The sequence below is a fragment of the Tetrao urogallus genome, assembly GCF_951394365.1.
Source record: "Tetrao urogallus genome assembly, chromosome: 1".
In the NCBI taxonomy this organism is placed as follows: Eukaryota; Metazoa; Chordata; class Aves; order Galliformes; family Phasianidae; genus Tetrao; species Tetrao urogallus.
Genome location: NC_136813.1, coordinates 22,979,507 through 23,005,279, shown reverse-complemented (window position 1 = coordinate 23,005,279; position 25,773 = coordinate 22,979,507). Strand labels below are relative to the sequence as shown.

At 35.4% G+C, this 25,773-nt stretch overlaps 1 protein-coding gene across 3 annotated transcripts in view; it reads right to left on the bottom strand.

The window, feature by feature from the left end:
- NBEA (neurobeachin) overlaps positions 1–25,773 on the bottom strand; it is a gene marked incomplete at both ends in the record, with an annotated part of 460,977 nt that overhangs the window by 184,786 nt on the left and 250,418 nt on the right. The gene's annotated exons all lie outside the window — the stretch shown is intronic.

The following is a 25,773-nucleotide window of genomic DNA, read 5'->3' as shown; positions in this document are numbered from 1 at the left end:
GCTCTGTAGAGTGATATAAGCCAGTGTTAACCTATGTTCAACTCAAAACATATATGTGTAATCACTTGGTATTTAACTTTGCCTCTACAGAAATGACCAACTTCACCTCTAGACAACTTCTTGACCTTATCAACACAAAGATCTCCCAGTTTCTCAATTTTCTAATTACGCTGTGGGATATTCAGACAAAGTTGCATTTTAAGCCAAAATGTAAAGAACTTGTTGGATCACTGTCAAATATCCAAAGTGTTTCTGGCTTCACCTTTACATTCAAAATGGTAGTTGAACATACTGTACACTTCAAACAACTCTGAAGATTACAAACTTGCAAGACCATAATTAGAGAGCCACTGTTTTAAACCAGTGCTATTCAATTCATTCAGCTCTTCATTTCAGCTGGATTTTCATAGATGTGAGTTAGGTCATTGTTTTCTATAGTCTTCACTATGGCTATGAACTTGTAGCAATTTCCAGATGAAGTGAATAAATATGTAGAATGCAGAATAATGTAGAACAGATCTTTGCAGTTTTTGCAGTCAACTTCTTTCACACTTTCATGTGTCCCCATCCAACTTTACTACATCTGTCATGAGGCCTGGCTCTGATCTGGAGGGCACAGCTCAAAGGGAGCGGATGCAGCAGCGAACCTTCTAGCCACTCATATTTTCAGAAGCAGTACATCATCATTTTTTTAGTCAACTATTTGTAGCTTTTTTTTTTTTTTTCTTTTTTTTTTTTCATCCTGAATAACATTTTCAATATATGCTTCTTGAATTGAATTGAGGGTCTTAGTCTTAATGCTGCCTTGTGGACCAGACATTATTTTGCTTACGTACAAGCACTGAGATAACATCTTTGGGAGTTCAGTGAGAGCTGCTTACTCAGTGACAGCAATTCAGAGCATCTTCCATAAAGGTGAGGCAGTTGCTCTGAGCTCTCACAGTGGGAAGATGCAGTGTTAGTGCCTCGGCATGCCTGCTATGTGATAATCTTGCTATCCTGAGTACCAGTTTTCTCTCCTGGTAAAACAGCCTACATTGTTCTCATACTATGATACAGTCTTGCTCACAGATGTTGTGTTAGTGTGACATATTAGTCCATTCTTTCTCCTCCTACACCGAGTACTGAATAATTTCATTGTGACTGCTAAGTCCGTTTGACTCTTATGTGATATGAATGCAAAAAAATGGGCAGACAGCTACTCTTTGGTTTCAAACACATAGCTTAAAATCTCCTTGTGCAGTTCAAGTCAATTTTTTAAACTCACAATAGGAAGAATAGTCATAAAATCATTATGGACTATGAGAAACATTCCTTTTCTGCATCCTTCTAAGTTGTGATGAAAAGGGAGTAAAGATGTTAATGAAAATTGTTTTAAACAAAAGAGTTCTGTGAAACTGTACTTCTTCATAAAAAAATAAAGACTGTTAAGTTGATAAAAATGACACCATAATGTAAGAATTTAAAGCCTTTTACTGAATTAAGAAATACTCAAAGACTAAGATATTAATTTTTTAATTTGCTCTGTGTTTAATATGGTAATCCTTTCATTTCACTTTTTAGTCCGAAAGACATTGCGTACTCTCAGCTGCAAGTAACAGACTTAAAGTTGCTATTTTAATGAAGTCATAAGTGACATGACAAAATTTCCAAACAATGTTTATTAGCTGGCATTCAAAAAAAGTTTATTAGTTAATCCGGGCTTGACATCTGAAATACTTACTAATGGTCCAAAATAAAAACTTTGAAATAATAGGATTCAAACCATATTTGTAATCACAAATTACACATCTTTTTAAAATGCAGCTGGAGTTTTTCCCTGCAGGAGAAGCTATGTCTTCAAAAACATATCTCATTTTATTAACCCAGGGCTGCAGCCCTCAATCACTGCCAACCTGCAGCCAGATGCAGTGGGAGATAAAGACACAGAGCAACTCAGGGGATCAGGTACTAGCAAGTTAGTAGTACATTTTTGTTAGGATGCATACTGTTGGACCGTTATGCAAAACTATGCATAATCCAACCAAGATTCTTACATAATTCCTTCTAAAATTATAAATGAAAAGATGGAAACATTTCTCATGAGGAAGATTGTATGGGGAAGATATGTGAAAAGAGCAACAAGATAAAAATAATGCAACAATTTTATTTATTTTAAAAAGTAGAGATTTTCATGAATTTCCACCTCCCTACTTGTGTTCCCGGGCACTTTCCTTCAGGGAAATAATGACTTTTGTCTTTTTAGTTTACAGACTATTTATTTTGGAGTTTGTAGGATTTACAAAAGTTTTAATAAAGTATCAAATCTGTTTTCAACTTTAAAAGGTTAAGGAAACAAGGCTTGAGAACATCAGAACATTTAGGAAACAGAAGTCATATGAATGACACAGTCTTTGTACACAGACACTGCGTACATAAACAAGCTCCATGCAGTAATAACAGAGCTTAAGATGCTTTCATCTGACCCCTTCTAAAGATTTTTCTCTCCTTAGAGAAAACACCTACAAAGTGTTTAACAAACTAGGAGGACTTGGTGCTGGTGAAATTGTCTTGGCGTGGTACAGTATTTGCTAGCAACTATCTTTCTGAATAATAAATAAACAAAAATATGCTGAACACAGTTAAGTATATGATGGAGTATGACACCTATAGCGAAGCAAGCTAAGGAGTTTGCTTTTCTTCTCTGATTCTTGTGAAATCCTGGCTTATAGGCTCCTGCCACCAAAAAAAATAGCCATTACTTTTAAGCACAGTGTAAAATTTGCACTGAGCTGCTCATGGGGTAATGTATGCTAAAATGATCCTACAGTGCAAAACTGTCTCATCATTAAGAGTGCATAATGTACTTCATATGCTATTATTCAAAGTGCTTTGCAAATCTTATTTTTCTGCATGCAAGCCTATAATAGAAAGCCCATCAAGGACATGTTCATATACTATGATTCCACATTCAAAATTCAATTACGTATTGCCTTGATACAGGAATTAAGTATAATAAAATCAGTAACAGTAAAATAGTGCTTGCCTGTATTTTTCTAACTCCTCTGTAATGCAGAAAAAAACACCAAACCAAACAACCGCCAAACATCACACAATAAAACAAGACTGGACAAATCCCGAAGCAATAAAAGATTCTGAGTTACTCAAACATCGAGCCTGGAAATAAACACTATAATGTTACTAGATGTCAAGTACTACACTGCAAAGATGTCTTGGGTTCACAGAATCTGAGCTACAGATAAAAAGGTTTCTGGATCTTAACCAATCACCCTCAGATTTACACTTAACTATTTGAGCAGCGCCTTTATTAAAGTAGCAGCGCTTTTTCTTCTTACCCTTTTTCTTGCAAGAAATCGTAGTCTAGAAAATATTGAATGATTGATTTATGTCATTAATATTATTGACAGATTAATGGAATTTTACTAAAAAAAATTATTATTACATTTCTCCTTGGATTAAAAATAGAAACAAGCAGAAGACTGTGGCCACAAACTCTAGCCTAAAACTAAAAAAAAAAAAAACCTAATAAATCCCAGAATAAATTAGGTTGTTTAGCTCCTAGATGACAGTACACTATACATGTTTATGCTAAAATCCTGTGGATATTATTCAGGCATTAGCTTTTTTTCAGGAATCTAGATAGTAGCTCTAAGTGATGTCTGTAAATCAAGCAGAATTTCTCTATGTAAAATACTAGACACAAGTAAATTCTAGAAGTGGTAATGTCTGCACATTGTCCCTCCTGCTACAATCTGCTTTTCCTGGAAGAATGTGACTACATTGTGTCATTTTAGTAATTTAGTTATGTGAAAAGTAAAATTTTCTTAATAACGTATCTATTATTACCAAACATTATTTCCACAGCCAACTAGATTACATTTAATTTCTCATTACTTCCCCTGTTTCTTAAAGTAGTAGGTAAATGATTTCAAATCAGGCTTGTTCTAATGAAAATGTGCATATTAAGGTGCATATTAAGCAATGATCTTACTTATTTAATTTTTAAGAACTAGAAGTTCATGGAATCATTTGTGAGCTAATTCTATACACCTCCAAAATCAAATATATCTTACCTATTGTATATATAATATATGAATATAATATGAAGTTATTTAAAATGCATTCTAAAATGTGTGACCAAAGAGATCCAGTCACGTCAGACTGTAAAGGTATTTTCCTTACAGACTATAACACAATCTAACATAAACCTTTATCATCCTTATCATCCTCTTCATCACAAAGGTTGGTATGAACCTACTGACACAGTTACTTACAAAGCAACAGAATATATGTTAAAAACATAATCCAAAATTTCAGATACGGTATTTCATATGATTAATACAGGCATATAATTACACACATTATAATGGATTAAGCCCTATTTTAATACAGTTATTGAAGGATTACAAACTATTTTGCTTCCACTATCACCTTTTATGCCTGCTGAGCAGCTCACTGTGTGTATTGTCTTTCTCTATGCAGCATTTGATCTTGTCAAAGGTCAGGCATGAGTTGAAAAGGCAAAGTGGTTTTATGCTACCCTAAATAGCCACTGCAGACAGAATGGTTTGGGTTGGAATGGACCTAACTCCAATCCTGCCCTTGTTAGGGACACCCCCCACTAAATCATGCTGCTCAAAGCCCCATCCAGCCTAGCCTTGAATACCTCTAGAGATGGGGCACTCACATGGGCACTCTATGGGCAGCCTGTGCCAGTGCCTGACTGCCCTCATACTGTAGAATTTCTTCCTTACATCTGATCTAAATCTCTCCTCTTTCACTACATTCCTTGACACTAGCTTTTATGTAGGTCCACTATTGGTACTGGAAAGCCACAGTGAGATTTCTCTGTTGCCTTCTCTTCTCCAGACTGAATAAGCCCAGATCTCTCAGTCTTTTTTCATAGGAGAAGTGCACCAGGCCTTTTCTGATCATTCTCCTGGCTTCCCCTGGACCCACTGCATGCATTTCTTGTGCTGGAGACCCCAGATCTGGACACAGTATGGCAGATGGGGCTTGTTGTCCACCTCTGGCACCCTTGCCCTGTTGTCCACCCCTCTTTTAATGCAGCCCACAGTACTGTTGGTTTTCTGTGTGACAAGTGCACATGGTCGGTTCATGTTGAGATTTTCCATCCACCAACACTGTCATGCCCTTCACCTCAGGGCTGCTTTCAGTCCACTCACTGCACAGCCTGTTTCTATGTCTGGGATTGTTCTGGCCCAGGTGCAGGATCTTACACTGTTAGGATCCCTTTGGATGACACTCTTTCTCTCCATCATTTCCACTTTACCATATAGTTTGGTGCCATCCACAGACATGCTCAGGGTGCACTTTTGATCCTACTGTCCATGTCATGAACCAAGATGTTAAAGAGACCTGCTATTCCAAGGTCAGGTTGCTCTAAAAGCCAGCCTTGCTCAGAATTCTGTGTAATACGGTTTTCTGCAACTTCATACAAAAATTCCATACATTTCAAGACAAATATTACCAAGAAAGGTTAAAGCATTTCAGATATCTAACATATAACTCTTTCAGAAGAGAAACTGTGTAGCTCTGTGCCTCTACAACAGTTCAGAAGAATATCAAGTCAATCTGCAAAGTTCTTTTTGTCTTTCAGAATGCTTTGATAGCTCAGAATTGTTCCATGAAACTTCTGAAAAGATTTTCCATTAAGACTTTTGGTGACAGTTCTGAAGAGGTAAAAGTTATGTTTTACTTTTTAATTATGAATCTTAGCTGTTATAATCCACCCTGTGAGCAAGCCAACATCTGTAACAGCAGCTTCATGGCTGTGAATCCCTGTCCCTCCTCATGCTGTTCTACTGGAACCCTGTGCTCAGACTGGATGCTGCAAATGCTGTGTTACCTCCAGCTACAGCAGCTAGAGGCAAGTACACAGGACAGCAGCACTACACATGTCTATAAAAGATCCTCTGCCTGAAGCCCAAAGGATGGGCTGCCAGATGGAAGAGATTAAGTTTGAATATGTTAATGAAGAGGAACAAGCCTGCGGGCATGGGGGAAGGGGAAAAAGTTGCTTGGAAAAAGAGGTGGGTCACAGGACTGGAAGGATGCCAGAGAATCCATCCTCTTTGTAATACTGGGAAACTGCATGTAAAATAGAAGGAACTGATGATCTATAATTTCAAGAATTAGCTCTATTCTATTTTCTGTAAGACATTTTAAAAATGAATACAATTCTTTACAGAGAATAAACACCGGGTGACAGTGATGAAGCTGAAGCAGCGTCAGTGGGCGAAAAAGGAATGCCTAGGCAGTTGGTTAAGGGTAGCATTTGTTGGGGAATAGCCAGTGATAACTTTTTCTCCTCTTGTAATCAGTGCAGCAAGCTATATGGGTATGAAGGAGAGAGGAAGCAAGAGAACTCCCTGCGAAGTTGAAGGCAAATGGTATTCTGGTCACTGACAGCTGGAGGAAATAGTGTGGAGAGCCCAGAAGTCCAGCTAGATGACTTACATCCCCATAGCGTGGCCAGGGCTGCCTTATACAGAAGTGTCATGAGACTTGAGAGTTGTACCTCCTTTGTAGTGCTGCCAACATGTGAAAAATTAAAACAAGAAGAGAGGTGAGATAGGAGCAACTGATGAAATGAGAGCAGAAATGTAGACAAAATTAGAGCCTCAGAAATGAAAAGGAAATGGGCTTCACAGAAAAGTCTAGAATTAGGCAGTGAGGACTTTTCAAAAGGAGAAGTGATGGGGTCTAACTAGTAGATAATTTTCATTATGGTAATCTTACCGGAGCTGGGACGAAAAGAAACAGATGAAAAGATTTCTTCCAAGCACATTTTCTCTTACACTGTGCAATATGAAATCATAAAGACAACAGACTGGGAAGCAAATTGGTTCAAAAGTATAGATGAAAGGTTTGAAATGTAATTATTGATTGGTGAGGAAAAAGCAACACTGAAGTGGAAGAAATGAACGAGTAGTAAGTTCATAAGGAACAGAGATGTGAGAGGAAAACTGATGACTGTAGTGGCAAGTGGAAGGGAAATCAGATGGGATGAGAGAGAAGTACATGCAAATAATAAAAGTAACTATAATCTGCAGGTGCAAGAAATGAAGATATAAAAAAAGAAGGATTTTGATGTTAATACCAGCAGTTACCCAAATCTGAGGACCAGTATTTTTATAATTTACAGTAAATATACCAAAACCCTTGATTTCTGCCATCTGAGAATTCATTTTTTAATGAACCTCTCAAATTTTGGCATTTTTCTCTCTGCTGTCTGCCACTGCTCCCTGCTTCTAACCTTGCTAAACTGCTGAGGTACTTGGCTCCTTTCTAATATGAAATCTTATGCATTATCAAGTCTGTTCCACACAAAGAAGAGATTTTAAAGACAATTTAAATTGTGGGGAAAACAAAACAAAAACAGAAAACAAGTGCTTGAATTAATATTCTTCCATTTTATCCAGGACTGCTGTAAGGCTGTTCTTCATCTGCAAACACTATATGCACACTGATAATTTTATAATGACTATCATTAATGGATATATAGCTTTCTCAAATTTTCATGATAAAACAGCTATTCCCTCTCTCGGATGGTTTAAAGGATGCAATCTCAGTTTCTTTCTTTCCTTTAAACTCTTTGAGATCATCAGTGCTTAAGCTTTTCAATCCATCCAAAAGTAAAAACCTTGTAAAGTTACAAAGCACAAATATTGGTCTCTCTAAAAGTCTGCTTGTTTATGAATTAGATTTGTTCTTTAGAAGTGTAAGCAACTTTAAAGCTTTTTCTTTTCTACCTATTTTGAAGAACTTTTATCATTCTCTTTATTTTTTTTCCCATCAAATTACCTTAAAACTACCTCCAGATTCCTTTCACCTATTATTTTGTTGACACACTTTGTAAATTCTCCCGAACTATAAAGCCACATTTTCTTCTTTCATAGATACAACAATTCTACCCTCTCTTATTTTTGATGTCATTTACTAATTTTACAGCCATAATTTAAATTACTGCTTAATTTACTGGTACTGAAAAAAGTCACACTGGTTTGAAATTCTGAAGATTCAGACACCATCTCATTTTATGGCATATCAGATGATTTTAAAGAGACATTCTGCTTAACTGTCTTCAGAGCTCACAAAAGGCCATTTGGTTCTATTGATGTAGAACTCTGATTTAAATTTCAAATTAAAGATCATTTCTTTAGTATCTCTCCCCTTTATAGAAATTCACTCGTATTACCAGGAAAAAAAAAAAAAAAAAGTATTTGATGGTGATTCCTAGCAAATACTGTAATAAATTATTACAAAGGAATTCTGCAGAACTTTAGTAATACCAAAATACTAATTGCTCTATTTTCCCCACTGAAAGTTAACAGCCATCTTAAAAAACTAATTTTCTTATTTTCATAAAATCCCTTATTAATTGTTTTAATTTTGGGTATTATTTCTTGTAATTAGATTTTGGTTGCCACTGTAGAGTCATAGGATATCCTGAATTGGAAGAGACCCATAGGATTATTAAGTTCAACTCCTGGCTCCACAAAGGACAATGAAAATATTTCAGCTAATCTTTTACCTGCAGTGGTTGAAATTCTAGAATTGCATTTTTGCTTGCCTAGCATGCACAGCAGATTAAAGATACCAATGCCATAAATCACAATTTATCTTCCAAGTTAACTGTGATGCTAGGACTCATCATTCATTTTACAGCAATGGGGTATAGATAAATACACAACACATTTGGATGAGACTCTAGATAGTTAAACATATCTCAGAAGGTACCGGAACTTAGTATATGATCTCATGCATGTTGTAAGTCCTGAATAAATACCAGCAGCATACATGGTAAGGCTTTGACTTGAAAGATCTATTGGATCATACAGTAAAGGACCTATTTTTCTGTCCTGTTTGATTCAGGGGCTTTCCACATCCATTGATATCAACTATAATTCCTGCTGCTAATATAAAATAATCATAATGATTTAATAATTAAATACAACTATATAATTTAGTTGGAATGGTAGAGTTTTCATACGGATTTAGAAATAAGTGTGAAATAGAAGACAGATGAGCCAAAAGTGGGTAGTAGAAAATATAGCAAATCATCAAACAGGAGCAGAGGAGTCACCTTTGAAAAGCACAATAAGTTGCCATCACAGTTTCTCTTCTATGATCATGTTACTAATGTTCTTGCATTAATAATGAAGGACAAAGCTGAGAGGAACAGAGAATTGGCTATTAAGAAAACTCTTCAACTCCTACAACTTTTATGACTTGAGTGAAAAAATTAAGAACACTCAAGTTTAAAAGATGAAAAATAGAAAAGGGAAGCTGAAAACAGAAATCTCTTCAATTGTATAAATTTTCAGTTAGGAAAGATGCCAGAGGGAAAGCAGCACTGATAGATGCAAAAAGGATGCTCTGCAAAAGGAGAAGTTTTTTTGCTTTGATAGTACCTGCTCCATCCCTCAAGGTGTTCAAGCTCAGATTGGATGGGACCCTGGGAAATCTGGTCTACTACTAGATCTGGAGGTTGGTGACTTTGCCTGTGGCAGGGGGGGTGGGAATCTTGATGATCTTTGGGGTCCCTTCCAACCCAAGCTGTTCTATGATTCTATGAAATGCAATGTTCTAAGGCAGTTAATTTCTAGAAGATACTGTATTGCCTGATAACTTGCTCCTTAGGCAATGGAGATTTTGGGCTTATGGCAAACAGACTGAAAGATGAAACAAACAAACTGATCATGGACACAAAGAAGGACTAACAGTTAGCTTGACTGGCTGGATTTTTTTAATAATCTTTGTCCACCTGATGAAATTTTTCATTCTGAAATGCCTCTATACTGTTAAATAGTAGTAAATTTATATCAAAAAGCTGTGATTTCAGGGAAAGAGCACTAACCATCTGTACAGCTACATGGAAGAAAGCATGATAAATAAGCTATGTACAACTTACAAGAATTAGCAATGGAAAAGTGAATAATTCAAATGTCCATGAAGTAAAACCAAAGGCAAATAATTTTTTATTAATTATTAAATAAATTTAACCTATAACATAAGTTTGAAGGAATGCAAGACAGCTTTAGCAAATCTATCCAAATTCTAGTGACATGTGTTAGTATGCTTGTATTATACATAGATGAAACAATTTTGTTTCCAGAAGCTTTATACTCAGTTCCTTTTAAGTTAATCCTTTGACACTGAATGAACAACTGAGGCAACATCAAAATTGGATACAGTAATTGACAATACTTGACTTGTCAGTATTTCCTTTCATAATGTTGGCTTGAACGGTGAACTGAGGTTGTCCTTAACTTACTACAAGAAGAGTAAGACAGAATAGCTTTGACTTGAAGCATAACTGGAAATGGCTAAAATTAAGTACAATGTATGTCATGCTGAGCGAGTGGCTTTTCTTACAAATAATGTAGAAACATCTCAAAGTTCCACTAACGCACACCAAAAAACCCCACAAAAACAAACGAACAAACAAAAAACAATCCAAAAGGTATCTTGTAAATGAACTTTGAGTTAAATCTAGATCTGTGCTTTCAGCAAAAACAGTAGGGTTGGGGTAGACAGCTAAGAATGGTAATCTCCTCAGTTACTCCTGTTCATGAGTCACAGATCAAAGGTAATGGCACCAAGGATCCAAAATTTTGTCTCCTTCATCAGGAGGAAAAATAGAAAAAGGTTTTTCCTATATATTTTTGAAGTGTTACTCTAAAACTAAGACACAGTTTCATTTTTTTCTTAAATAGACTATTTCTTAAAGATCTACAAATTACTGTTTCAAACCTTTATAAATTATTCAAGCTTCAACTGTTTAAAGACAGAGAACTTACGAACCTAGCAATGAGATGAAATAATTAGCTTCCTTGAGGCCTATCAACAATCAGCAACAGTAATTGAAGTCTAATAAATAAATAATAAAGTTGTACCTAAGCGATTATTCTAATTTCTGTCATACAGAGCTGTTTATTAATATGCTTGTCAAGCAGCACGCTTTTATTTAGCAGGAGGATTGTTTTTACAAACTATGCTGTTTCAATCCTGGTAACTACAAATTTTTACATTCAAAACTTGTAGAAGTCTGAAGGCTTTTCTTTCCTTCTAAGAACGATACAGGAATACAATATAGGTTAAGACAAAGTACAGAGACCTACTTTTAACCTGTTCTTAAGAATTGAATCAAAGACGTTTTGGCCCAACTAGTGGACACATTCTGATTAGTGTATGGAAGACATATCATAGATACTCCTATCCGCAAATGCAACTTGTGTTGCTGAAATAAACATTTGTCAAGAGGCTACAAGATTTTTAATAGAGGCCATGTTTATTATACTATCATGTCAATGCTGAAGTATTCTTAATTTTGAATTTTTTTTTTGTTGTTCTCAGGAATATTCATAAAAGCTAAGAAGCTAGCTTGGCAAGCAAACCAAAACTGTTCTATTTATACTATATTTCTGAGAGTCAATAGGTTCTTTAGAAGTACAGAAACAATCTTCTATAAAACATCCCAAAATATATGAGCATGGCCTAATGATTTATTTTTGGCTCTGCAAAACTCATAGGAGAAGAAGCAGATGATATTAAAAAAAAAAAAAAAAAGAAAACAAAAAAGAAAACTTAATGATTTCTGTCTTGAAAAAAATTTCCTGTTCTTGTGGGTTTTTAAAAATATATGCCAAAGGCTATAAGGAATCTTTGCATACAAAGTATTTGACTATGCCAGACTCTGGATGTAATTTTTCATTTTTTCCTTTTTAAATACTTAATCTGTTATGTAATTGCGTGCCAATAATTAGAAATGGATGATTTTACCTTTACAAATCTATGACACAGAACCATAGAATGGCTCGGGTTGGAAGGGATACATGATCATACATATTCTTCTATATTTTGTATGTACCTTCATAGTTCAATTGTCATATTACATTTGCTGATTACACTATTTTCATCTTGTACACGTTCACTAAGCTTTTTTTGTTTCCATTTTTCTTTTAGGACTTTTAGGCCATAGTTTGTATGAAAAATCAAAAATAGGAACAGCCTGTCAAATCCACCTATTACATCAGAAAGGAAAGTTAACTAACTGATCATTGAGGCAGATGCTTGATGGAAGAAATAATCATATCTGGAAAGGATGAGTTACCAAATTTCCCAATCCCAGAAAACAAAAAATCAAAAACTTCATGTCAGTGAAATTGAGAAGCAACCAAATTCTAGCATTTCAAAAGTAAAAAAGACAAGAAAAAACTGGACTTGGTCTGTAGCTGGGTCTCAAGCCAACTTGATGGTGCTTGTTATTTTCTCCTATGAATCTGTATCATTCAGAATATTGACTGGCAAAGCACCTGGGACACAGAATCTGGGCCACAGAAACCACTGCTGAAGTGTTGAAAAGTCACATATGGCTTAAGAGCCTTGGAGCAGGTCATGCCAGCCTCAGTTCCTCTATTTTCTAATGATCAGCTTGGGGGTCTGCTCTCTCTCTCTGTCCTTCATTAGTTTCATCCTTTAAGAACCTTTCACTTCATTTATCTGCTTCAGATTTTCTCTATGTATCTCAACAGAAACTGTGGCGGTGAGGTTGACTATCCTATTTTTGCAAATTGCTTTTCCTAAAGGGACCAAACCGCCTATGACCTAGTAGCATTTGTTTTCCTTCTTTGCAGTCTGGGAAACACAGTTCAAGAAGTTAATACTAGCAATTGACAGTTGTAATTTACTGGAAGATTAAGGTTGTCAAATTATGCCAATTGATAGCTGAGTTGAGTTCCTTTTATCTAACTTAAGATGTCAACATTATTGACATTTAACTAATCAACCCAGGCCCATTTCATAGGCAATGGAAAGAATCTGTTGCAACTTGGGATAAGCTGGGTGATGGGAATGCTGCTGGTCTTGTCTCAAGTAACAAAGGTCTCAGCATTAGAGAAAATAAAAACCTGGGCTTCTCACAAAAGAATCTGGCATCTGAGACTTGCATGGAATTGTCAAGGGAAGGATCAGGTCAGAAAATTCACATGACTGAGTGAAATCTAAGGCAGGATAGAGAAAATGAGAATTATAGGCTGTATGAATTCAGTTAAATGAGAGAACTGGAGAAAGTGATAGATTGACTTGTCTTAATCTTATATAACTTCAAGCTACATGAAGGTGTCTTTTTTATCATCTGATTGACCTGCTAAAGGGAATCCTGAAACATACAATAGACAAAAACCCAAGGAAATAATCTCCTCTGTGTAAATTAAAAACATTTTTAAGTTCATTTTGGAAGATTTCTTACAGAATAAGGTTATTTTTTTAATTGCTTTGAAATAAAAATGGAGAATCAGAGAGTCAGCATTCAGAATCTCCAGACTTAGACTGTAATTGCATCACTGGAAATCATTTTGATCTGATAAAAAATAGTAAACATAAAATTATACAAATACAAGAAATTAAAAAAAAATAAAATCTGATAACTCCTAAAAATCACAGTAAGTTATTAAGAAAATTCAGAAAACCTAATAGCTAAATACTTAAAACAGAACACTCTTTATTATACATAATAATGAGTTAAAAAGTGAACACTGTTTTGGTCGTTGTGAATCAGTGGCGAATTATATATACATTTTTGAAGAACTACCACTGAGGACCAATACTAAAAAGAAGGATGAGTTAAACAAGTATAATAGTGATCCTGTTAAATTCAATGATATATTTTAAATTAGACATAGTTTAGAATATATTTCAGAATTGTAATTCCACCAAAATTTGAGAAAAGGCCTTGAGTTACTGAAGGAATATCAATGTATTTTTCTATACTACAGATTAAACACTGGCATATAATTCCATATATATGGAAATTGCTATTTATTACATAAAAGAAGATGTTAGTTTAGCTTTTTGTTTGTTTTTAGCTTTTTCAATCTTTCTGAAAGGTTTTTGAAGAAACAAGTAACAAAAAGCCAAACTAGTAAAAAGCTTCTAAGGAATCTACGAAGTGAACTGAACTGACAAAAGTGTGAAAGGCTACATGAGTCTGAAAGATTATTAAATCTTTTATACAGAACATCAATGTTCATTCTATTTGCATATCATATTTTATATGATTTTTCATTAAATAAGTATCTCTAATACAATTCTAGAGTAGCTTTTGTCTAGTATTTCATGCATTATTTATGCAAAGAAACCAATATGGAACTAGGTGGGTAAATCACAGTATAATAGACTCACCTAGGTTGGAAAAGACCTACAAAGTCATCCAGTCCAACCATACACCTGTTTCACCGATAGTTCTCACTACACCACGTCCCTCAATACAACATCTAAAAGTTCCTTGAGCACCTCCAGGGTTGGTGACTCCAACACCTCCCTTGGCAGCCTGTCCGAGATTACAACATGATGACAGTTTCTAGTTAGAAGTCACTGTTCCTTGTACAGTTATGCATGGATCCCAGTTCTGTGATAAACTTAATTGTAACTGAGATCTTGACTGAAAGGGTGCCTGACCACCCTTTCAGAGAAGGAGTATTTCCTAACATCCAGCCTGAATCTCCCCTGGAGCAGCTTGAAGCCATTCCCTCTTGTCCTATCACCATTTACACAAGAGAAGAGGCCGACCCCCAGCTCACTACAACCTCCTTTCAGGCAGTTATAGAGAGCAACAAGGTCTCCCCTGAGCCTCCTCTTCTCCAGACTGAACAATCCCAGCTCCTTCAGCTACTCCTCATAAACCAGGATGCCCTGTTAGGCCTGTACTCTATGGCATTCAGCAGCTTTGATATTTTTTCTCCACATATAACTGAACTAGCATAAAGCTAGTTCTCTGTCCTATCATCAGTAGATCAAATAATTCAGTTCTTTCATCCATGTGATTTTGCTGAGAATATTTACAAACTAAGAACTGAGTCTCTTTATGCTATTTAAATTCATCTGCCTTAGTCACACCCATATTGCCATTGACTCAAAGCATCCTTGTTTTGCAGCAGATATTTGGTAATCTCTGCAATTAGCAGTGTGGTTTCAAACTGCACATACAAACCAAAGCACAGAATAAATACAGAATGGATCTACCATTACTTTAATAGCTATTTCTTCCACCACACTAGTAATACTGATTTACAGACCTAGAAGCCAGATGCTGTTTCTAGATTAACACTGAATCTGTCCAAAGCATCCTGAGTGGTTTTGGAAAAAAATAATAGTTGTTCTTGTTCCCAGCAAAAAAGTGTTCTGCTTCTATGCATTTTCTCTATTGAAAAACAGAATTAATACTTCCAAAAAGATTTAACTTCAGGGAGAGGCTAGGAAAATGACACTGTACTGGGACATCTACATACATTGCTAGGAAAAACTCTCGCTCTACCCTCCACTACACTTAAATTGTTGTGATTTCAGAATTGATTCCTGATACCAGCAACATTACCAACCAAAGGTAGTATAACTCAATAGACTGATAATGAAAAAAACAATTAATTAAAAAACATTAATGACAAGCACAGGGTGTCTATGATATTAGAGATCTGGTGAACTGTGAGAAACCAGCATGTTCCCCATCAATAATCAGATCATACTTAACAACATTTCTTTACTTGACAGCATCTTCTTGATGCTGTCTAACCTATGGTTTTCAGCAGCAGGACTTTCAGTCCTTGCACAATGAGGACACCTTTGCTGATACCTGCAAGTATCTGTGCAGCCTTCAGCACTGCTACTACGGTACAGAAGAAACTGAGTAAAAAATCTCATGTAAAGGCCTTCACTCAAAGAAGCACAACGTTCCGAACTGTCTGTAATGCACCCATTTTGGATACTTATTTACTAGAGTTTATCAATCATCAGTTGATAGCCACCAATGTATAGTTACTAATTTCTTCCATCAGGGCCTGTTCTGCCATGATGAAAGTGACTCACGGCATTGGACTGTTAAGATTCAGACTGAATGAAAACTGAAATCTCAGAACAGAAAGAAAACATAGGAAACATTATGGAAAACTGTTGGATGAACTGCTAATAAATCGCTTTATTTTATTTTTTTTTTTTACCAACACTTAGTGTTTTCATAACAAACATTTAAGAAAATTGTTTAGGGAATATCTATTTTAGGTTAGAGCGCTGCCCTTTATGATATTAAATGCTATTCTGGCTTAAATGAGATATGCAGTCCTGAACTTCCACTACTGATCCAAAGGAGAATTCTGGCAGCATACCAAAATAACAAAACAAAATGAGCACAGTACAGTCACAACACTTCAGTGATACTAAAACAGCAGTAAATACAGCACTAGGAATATAAGAAAACTTCTAGAAATAGGATGAGAAATACCTTACTGCAGTTTCTCCCCAAATTCAATTTTTACCCAAGAACCTCTCTACCTCATTCAGTGTTGAAAAAGCATATGCATTAGGGGAAAATTCATGGGCACATTCACAAATTTTAAAGTTAACTTTGCAAGCAAAATACATTTTCTTTGTACATTTCATAAAAAAAGAAAACAATAGATAAACTATTATTCAGCATGTGAAATGTGCACATGCTCTAATTTCATCAACAACCAAGAGCACCAGAATCAAATTCAACATAGAGTGTTATGCCCGCAGTCTCCCTGAGATACTTACCACACTTTGAAAGCCTGCCATAGTACATCAAAATGATTTTTTTTTTCAAGTTTTGCCAAGGAAGTGTCTCTTTCACAGATACACAGCGATAATAATTTGCACCTAGACTTTTAGAACTGATTCTATCTGAAAGTATATACAATCACGTAAGAAAAGCTATGGCTGACACAGCATGCTTCCCCCAAGAATCAATGAAGTTTTGTGGTGTGGAACACTGTCAGCCTTTTCCAATTATGCTATCTCATTGTAAACTGGTGAAACATTAACTGCAATGGGAAGTGAAAGGGCTACATATACATGGCTCAGGCCTAGGCTCATCTCTAACTGCCCTGCTCCAGTTTAGAACCCAAATATTTATCCCCTTTTGAAAATATTGAGTCAGCACAGATACGGGTGGATTTGGTTGAGGAAACTTTAGTCATTTCTGTTAGCTTCCTAATGGCAATAAAGCTACAGGCTGGCAGATGGGGACGGGTGGGTGGGGAGTGATAGAGAAGCAGTACATGTGTATGTCATTCTCTTCTCTCTGATATTACACAAAGTAAAATAGCTCCAGCTGGAAGGATTAACAGAGTCCTACTCCAGAATAAGCTGCAGTCTGCTAGTCGTGCCTTCACCAAGGTGGGGAATGCCATTTCCAGGCTCCCTGGCTACAGAACTGAATCGCAGCTGACAGAGATATGGTAATGATCTTTAATATTATGAATGGCATCAAGATGGTGAGCAGGGAACAAGGACTCACTGTTTCTTGCTGTAAGAAAAGACCTAAAGAGATCCTGCAGCTATTAAGCAAAATGTTCAAAATAAATGAAGTAGTGTGAATAATGTGAAATAGTGTAAATTTCTCATGGGACATAATTAAGTTGGGAAGTTTAAAGACCTGTGATACTATAGATATCAGACGTTTACATGAGTTCTTAAAGTAATAAGACATTTCCTTTCACAGAGGGAAAAAAAACAAACCAATCTCAAAAACAACAACAAAACCCCCCTAAAGTTATTAAATGCAAGGATATCACCTCTGGCTTAGGAAGTCTCTGAGCTACAAATTGCTGAAAGCTACAAAGATGTGCTGGGGGAGAGTCACTATAAACTCACCAAGGGAAATACTTGTCTTCCCTAAGCCTCCTCCACTGGCAACCAGCAGATATTAGAGTAGCAGACCTGTAATCTGATACTTATACTTTGCTGCCATACCATTTTCCACTGTTATTTGGGGGCCAATTCCCCCGTGCCATCAAAATAGTCCCCTGTCAAATAAGTTTCAGCCAAATGACTTTCTTCCTTGGGTTAACAGTGGTGCAAGGTAATTCACACCATCGCTCAACTGACCAGCACAGGGCAGCGTGTTCTCAGCAGAAAGACTTTGGCTCTGTAATTCCTCTTGAAAAGGATGTAACTGTGGCCCAAACCTCTGGAAGACATTCAAAGGATAATGCATACATGCATAAAGAAATTCATTGCTCTTGAAATAAAACCTAGCTTCTGGTGTCAAAAACTAAGTTTATAAGCTATTAATTAATTTGAAATTTCATGAGGTATTTACATTCACTGACAGATTACAAATGGTATTACGAACCACTTGATAAGAATGATTGATTTAGAATTTTATTATTTATAATTTTAACATTTATTCTTTCAGGTAAATACAACTGTATTATATATTGTGTTCAAGAAATGTTTAGATGTTGTACTAAGGGACATGTTTAGTAGGAAATTACTGGTGGTAGGTGGATGGTCAGACTAGATGATCCTGGCAGTCTTTTCCAACTTTGGTGATATATGATTCCATGATAAACGGTTAATTTGGAAAAGCTAATGTAAAAAGGGAAGAAACTCAACAAGTTTCATAAATACTATGTTATTTTGTTTATTTAGAAATCACTCTAGCTACAAATCAAACAAATCAACTGACAAAGTATAGAAATGACAGTTTCTTCTAATATTATATTTTTCATCAACAATACTTCATTTATTGCTATTTTTTAGAATGGGGATATTAATAAAATAAAAACAATATAGACTATTTAAGACCATTTATGGAAGGAATATTTTTACTATTAAATTACAGAGAGCTTAGACTCCTATGAAAATGATATAAATGAGAATTCTTTCTCCAACCTAAAAAAAGTGAATGACTCTTTCAGTATACAACTGAAAACTGTGAAACCAAAAGAAATGGGAAGTTAAACAAAAGAAAAAAAAAATCAGCGTGCTCAGAGCAGCAGTTGATCCATTTGAAAAACACCCCTTTATCTGTTCTCTTTTCCTTTGCAAAATCCAATAAACTGCCATTATATTCCTTTTAAATGGTTCCATTACAAGGATTCTATAACAACAGACTAATCTCTTGATAATTATAATAAATGCCTGTAATCAAAGCAGGAACCATTTAAAATAAGGAGAAAGGCTGTTTTCCATCAAACTCGTAGTTCTGTGACCTCTGGAGCATTAAGCAACATCATACACTGCCACCTATAACAGCAATAGAGCTTTTCTACCGATCTTGCTCAAACAAAAATAAAAAGGATGAGAGATCAATGGAAATGTGGATCAGCACATGGTAAGAATTCCTACTTTCCAGCTCAGAGCCGTGTTGAACATAAAAACCTCAATTCGCAAGATTCCAAAGGCTCAAAACCCACAGAATTCAGCCAGCAGTTCTGAGACTGTTTGCTACCCAGTGCTTCCCCTCAGGAGGGAGCAGGGGAAGGAGCAGAACGGTATTTTAAGAAGTTGTGTGATGGCTGTGTGAGCTGTATATCACTGCTAACGCTTAAGAAGGTATCACTTCTTGCAAAGACAGCTCATTTTATCACAAAATTTGATATTGTATTCACATGAACAAACAATGATTTCCAGAGATCTTTTAAGAAACTGAAGGCTGATAAAATTACGGGAAATGACTATATATGATCAGAATGGCTTTCATCTGCATTTTGTTAGACCCAGCATTGATTTCACTTTTCAGCTGTGAACAGCAAGAGGCCAGCTGTGGCCAATGAAGGGAGCAAGCAATGAACCAGGGTCACAATAGAGGCTGAGTTGTCAGAAAATTTAACACTTTTAATGACTAAATCTCTGCAAAAAATCTTCAAGTTACAACTGTCTGAAAACTATATCCAGCGGGTCCAACAAACTGTCAGAGAATAGAAGATTTAATTTATGACAAAGTAAAACCTTTGAACTCTAGTTATGTGAATAAACAGCATTATAAGGGGAAAACAAACAAAGCAAGGAAAATATAAAATACGCTGCCTTCAAGGCAGAAACAACTACATTTTACTTCGTATTCCCAGATGTGTTAAAGGGAAATTTATGACAGCATACTGAAAAGCAAGATTCCCATTGTGAGCCCTTCACATTTATTTAACTAAGCACAATCATTGAAAATGACCTTTATCCAAACCCTTCACAGCTGTCTGAAAATGATCTAAAACTATTGCCAGATTTTCTTTAACTAACATTACTTAACAAAAAGTCATTACCCCAGGGCCATATTACCCTACTGGCAAGTAAACACAAATCCATTTTCAACAACGTGCTACAAACTTTTAATGAAACATTGATAACAAATTGAAAACTCCCCATTAAAAAGGTGCCAAATAATACAAATCATCACAGTTTTCTGTTCTGGCAATAAATGCATTTCCTTATTTCTGATAAAACATTTGTCACCTATTAGAAGTCCATGCAAACAGGAAAATGGCAGATACTTCAAAAAAATTAAAATTTAAAACTACTATTAAATGAGATGTCACAGTTATTATAAATGAAGCTGTTTTAGCAGCATATTGTGAAAAGATATGCTCATCTGTTCTCAAAAGAATGTACATTACTCTATAAAATTAAAGGGCTGCTGACAATAAATTCATGCGACAGTTTTCACTGCAGTCCTCTATTATTTACTAGTGCATTAATAACATTTGATTCCAAGACCGAAGAAGTAGTAGAGTGTCAAAACAATGAACCTCTTAATCTTTCTCCTTTTCCTATATAAACACTAAGCATAAAGATTAAAAGATTGTCACAAGAGCTTTGGGCATCTGCTGGTCTGGATGGACTGAGGGGAGTTAGGAAAAAATGATACTTGTGGATTCAGAGCGAAGCATTGCAGTTTTTAAAATACCAGTATAGAGCCACAATTAAACTGGGCACACTCTGTGGGGAAGGGAGAAAGGACTTTATTAAGGGGATGATTAGTTCAGTAAATCACAGCTTTCAGATAAAGATGATTATGGTAGTTCCTCTGTGCGAGAGGGAGAAGGGTACAGGAGGTTCATTTCACCACAAAGTAATTATGCTGACCCGGAGCGTTACCATTTATCATGGCTGAAAGATGACACTCACCGTTAGCCAAGGGAAACTGCTACTCAAATGCTTCCATCTAGATCAATACACACCACATTTTTCTGCAGCCAAAAGTAATTATACAACAGCGAGCTTCACAATCAATACCACCTCAAGCTGCGTGAAGGTATGGCACTGCTGACTGTCACCGAAAACTACTGCATTTGACCCAGATTAAAGGGTTTCCTTCGGTGTTATAAAGGATTTTGCTACCTATCTTCTCAGTAAAATCAAATGTATCATTAAAAACCATGAACAACCACTCACATTTTCAGAACATATTGTACGCTTCTGCTGAAACCAACGTACTTGGTATCATTTCATAAGGTCTCATTGCAAAACTGAATTAAAAAAAAATAATCAGTCAATTAAAGAAAAATCAATCTTCCTAGCTACTGCAAGCTAACATAGTGTCTAGAGCATTAATTACTAAAAGCTGCATTTGAAAACCTGACCTATATGAGCTCCAAAGATCAGAAAACAGAGAAATATAACTACCTGAAATATTACATTAATGTCACTTTCAGCAGTAAGGGTATATTCATGCTTCTTCACACAGAAATGCATTCATATGGTTACCAGCAAGCCATCCAGCAGATAAAACTAGGTTTCAAGAGTTTATGTTTTGTTTCAAAATATATCTAAATGTCAGTTTTGATGACTGCTTTCAAAAAGGCAGAGCTTAGTCTTATAAACCAATCTAACACGTCAGGAAAGGTTAGAAGGCATAAAAAATCACTACCTCAGTTAAAAAAAAAAAAATGACATCCAATTTTCAAGCTGATTTATCAGTGAAAAGCTAAAATTGATAGTTTGCCATTACTGGGTAGCAGGCTGTCTAAGAAAGCTGTTACAAAGCCTTTCATTTTGATTTAGCCACATGGATCAATACAAACCTATACTGTTTCAATTTTACAAATATTGATTTTCTGATATAACCTCTGTGGGAGAACATTCATCACCTGCCGTAGTAAAAATATTGAAATTTATTTTGTAAACTATGATTCTCAACAAAATATAGCATTCTATTGACTGAAGTGAAATCTATTTTTCCACATAACAGCTAATCACTGTTAAATTGATCTTCTGAGTAATATATATTTTTTTTCCTTTTCTGAGATGCAATAACTGGAAGAATTAACTTCCCTTCCCCTTTCCCCTTTCCCCTTTCCCCTTTCCCCTTTCCCCTTTCCCCTTTCCCCTTTCCCCTTTCCCCTTTCCCCCTCTCCTCTCCTCTCCTCTCCTCTCCTCTCCTCTCCTCTCCTCTCCTCTCCTCTCCTCTCCTCTCCTCTCCTCTCCTCTCCTCTCCTCTCCTCTCCTCTCCTTCCCCTTTCCAATCATGCATATTGCAATTCATTCAGAGTAGGAGGACAAACTAGAACTTCAAGTTAAAATCTTAAGGAGCTGTTAATACTGAAGCGTTACACTAAGTTGCCTCTGAAGTCTGGAACCATTTAATGCTTCAGGGAGAACTGTATTTTTTTTTTCCTATGTTTTCCCAATACCAAAGGAAAAGCAAACTGTTATGGCTGAAACAGCTTTTTTTTTTATGAAACAAAAATCTTTATCTTCATTTGGTAAGTTACTTTGCTCATACGCAATGGTTCACTTTTACGACAACCCATTCAAACTGATAAAAACACTTAATTCAAAAAGAAAAATGTGTTCAGTTTTATAAGACAATTTTCAGTTGTATAGCTTTTCTCACTTCAAATTTTCTGAAGCAGCAATGCCAGGTGAAGTTTAAAGGCAGTCATTTCATCAGTTCCTAGTACTTCATTCAAATGTAAAATGCTTAAGAATTCCTTACAGGATTGATCCAACAACTTATCCTTTTCTCTCCTGTTCTAAAAAAAGTCCCTTTATGATGTATATGAACAGGATCACAAACATTTCTGACTGCTGGTGAGTGCAGATATGTTATCCAATCAGAGCACTAGTACAGCAAAGACACCAAATGAGATTTAGGAAAAAATATTCTATGGATAAAACTAGAAGAATTTTCTCAGCAGCATCTGAGAAATAAATGAAAAAAGTGCTAATTCTATGTGTATAGACTACAGTCTAGGACTGAGCTTGAAGGAACACACAAAAGTGTTTAGATAAGTGATAGATAATAATCCTTAGTAAAACAGTATCATCCAGGTCAATGATTATTAAGCAGAACTGTGAAAAAATCCTAAATGACAAAATTATACACTAAGTAAGTGAAATTCCTGAAGCAAAAAAATATTATCTAAATATCATAAAATCTGGGTAGAATTTCTTGGTAGACTTAGGGCTCAACATGAACAGCCTGCCTATTCAAAGAATACAGAATATATATTGGATACTAAACTCATCTCCATATGTGTACCTGAAATCAAACAATACCGACATCTAAATATCTGAATTTAAAAATAAAAATAAAAAATTAGTACAACAAAAATTTGGTAGAAGACTGAGGTGGGAGAAATAAAGCATAGAAAAGAGACAAAAAATACCTCTGGCTGAATATACAGTTAAGGACTTGCCAATCTTATGAGGAGCCATTTCAATGTGGTTGAAAACCACCAGAAACAGTTCTTAAGCTTAATATTGTTGATCACACAGAAAGGACTCTGTCACCACAGAAATTCATACTCAATCTTAACCAGATTCAGTGAGTCTGAAGCATGACAAAAACTCACTGAATGGCTACTGTACTAACGCATATTTAAATATAAAGCAAAGCAGCACTAAATACTTAAAACATTTCTCTTAAAATAAGGTAATATTTAAGCACTGTTTTGGGGCTTTTTAACCTATTGAAAGATCTCGAGTCACTGTTAGGAAGTATTGTAATTCATGGGGAAAACAAGGAGGACAGATAAATAAAATGATTTATTCAGTGCTGGGATGTCAACTCGCTGGCAGCACTAAGATCATAACTTCTTTCTTTGGGGCATAAAGTGACTGCTTTCACATCAGAAGGAAGAATTCTGTTTTTCCATATGAACTGTAGTATGAATTCTGGAGGGTAGGATGGATGGAACAGTTGGTAAGCTGTATTTAGACATGCCATGAATTGCTGTGATGCTTTGTTGGTGGCACTTATTAAACCCACATGTATTCTCAAAAAAAATTAAAAAAAAAATAGAAGAAATTTGAACATTACTCCTTAACAATTATTCCAATCATTGTACATTATTCCCTAGAAATAAAGTTCTGCATTTTGAAAACATAATTGTATTTATTATGTAATTAATGATTACATTAATTACATTTAATGAAATTAATTAATGAAATTAATGAAAATTAATCTATGTGCAAAAGAACATCTAATAATTTCTGAAGAAATATTTTAATCCTTCATGGGTTTGTTTTGGTTCACTTTTCCTTGGAAAAACATTGGTCTTTCATGGTGTCTGGTTTCTTGGATTATTTTTGTTTAAGGAAGGAAGGAAGAAAGAAAAACTTACAAGAAAAATATCTTGTTGACTTTGAGCTGCCATCACATAATCACAGTTGCAAATAAATAGGGCATAGATGGCATTGCTAGTAAATATGTTTAAAGATCCTTACTTCTGCTCAGGCATTTCTACATTTAACTATATGCAGCACAAGAAGAGAGCGACCTTCTAAAAAGTGATGATGGTGATTATCCACATAATGGTTGGAATATGCAAATATACAGCAGCCATGTTAAGGAACAAAAATCAGACAGCAACTTCACAATGCTTAAGGGCTTCATATTTTACAGCACCAGCATTAATGGAAAAGTTAATGTAGCATTGAGTAACAGTGAGTTGCTCAGCTGCTGCAACTGCTGCAGAACATTTAGATTGTGGAAATAAGACATCATTTTTTCACTTGTATAACTTTCCTGACCCACAAAAAAAAAAAAGAAGAAAAAGAAAAAGAAAAAGAAAAAGAAAAAGAAAAAGAAAAAGAAAAAGAAAAAGAAAAAGAAAAAGAAAAAGAAAAAGAAAAAGAAAAAGAAAAAGAAAAAGAAAAAGAAAAAGAACCCAGGAAAAAAAAACAACCTCTCACCCACCCACCCCCAAAATCATATACAATGTATTGCTCATTTGCTTAAGAAATACACCCATAAGCATAAGTTGGAAGATCAAAAATTCAAAGAAATAATTAAACCAATTGAAGCAAGATAATTAAGCTACAGTGCTGAAGAATATCACAAAAAACTATACTCTGTGACTTAACTCATACTATGGTACAAATGTACAAGAACAATCACTTGGAGGACATAAAATGGAGTACACAAAATGACACAGCATTTTTCCATATTAACTCCTGATCTCAGTATATGAAATATGTAGGAAATTACACATACTAAATGCCTTATCTTATAGATACTAGAGGATAAACTGCTATTTCCATTTTTAAGTTACTCTACATGAACACATCAGTGTAAAGAATATCTGAAATTGTGAAAAAGTGATCGTCCTGAATGAATGATTCAGTAAATATGACGGTGATAATTCTCATCTTATTCACAGTTGGCCCAAAATTTAGCAGAACAGTGTAAATGAAAGTCAATAGTTGTTTATAAAAATTTTAATATAATTTTGCACCAAAATGTAATCTGTGCCTGAACAATTTGAAAAAAAAAATGCAATATCATGCAAGTATGAAGCAGATGTTTGTACCCATCCCTTAGTCATGGGGTATTAGATCTACCAGGAAAAGTGCACCTGATGGAGGTTTTGGATACAGGCTAAGTTGCATTTTTCTACATATTCCAAGATAAAGCACACTGAGGACAGAGTGCCATTTATAACTTTCCAATGAGCAAAGTCAACAGGGATGTTTCAAAGGTATGCAACACCAAGATATTGTAATTGGAGTCAC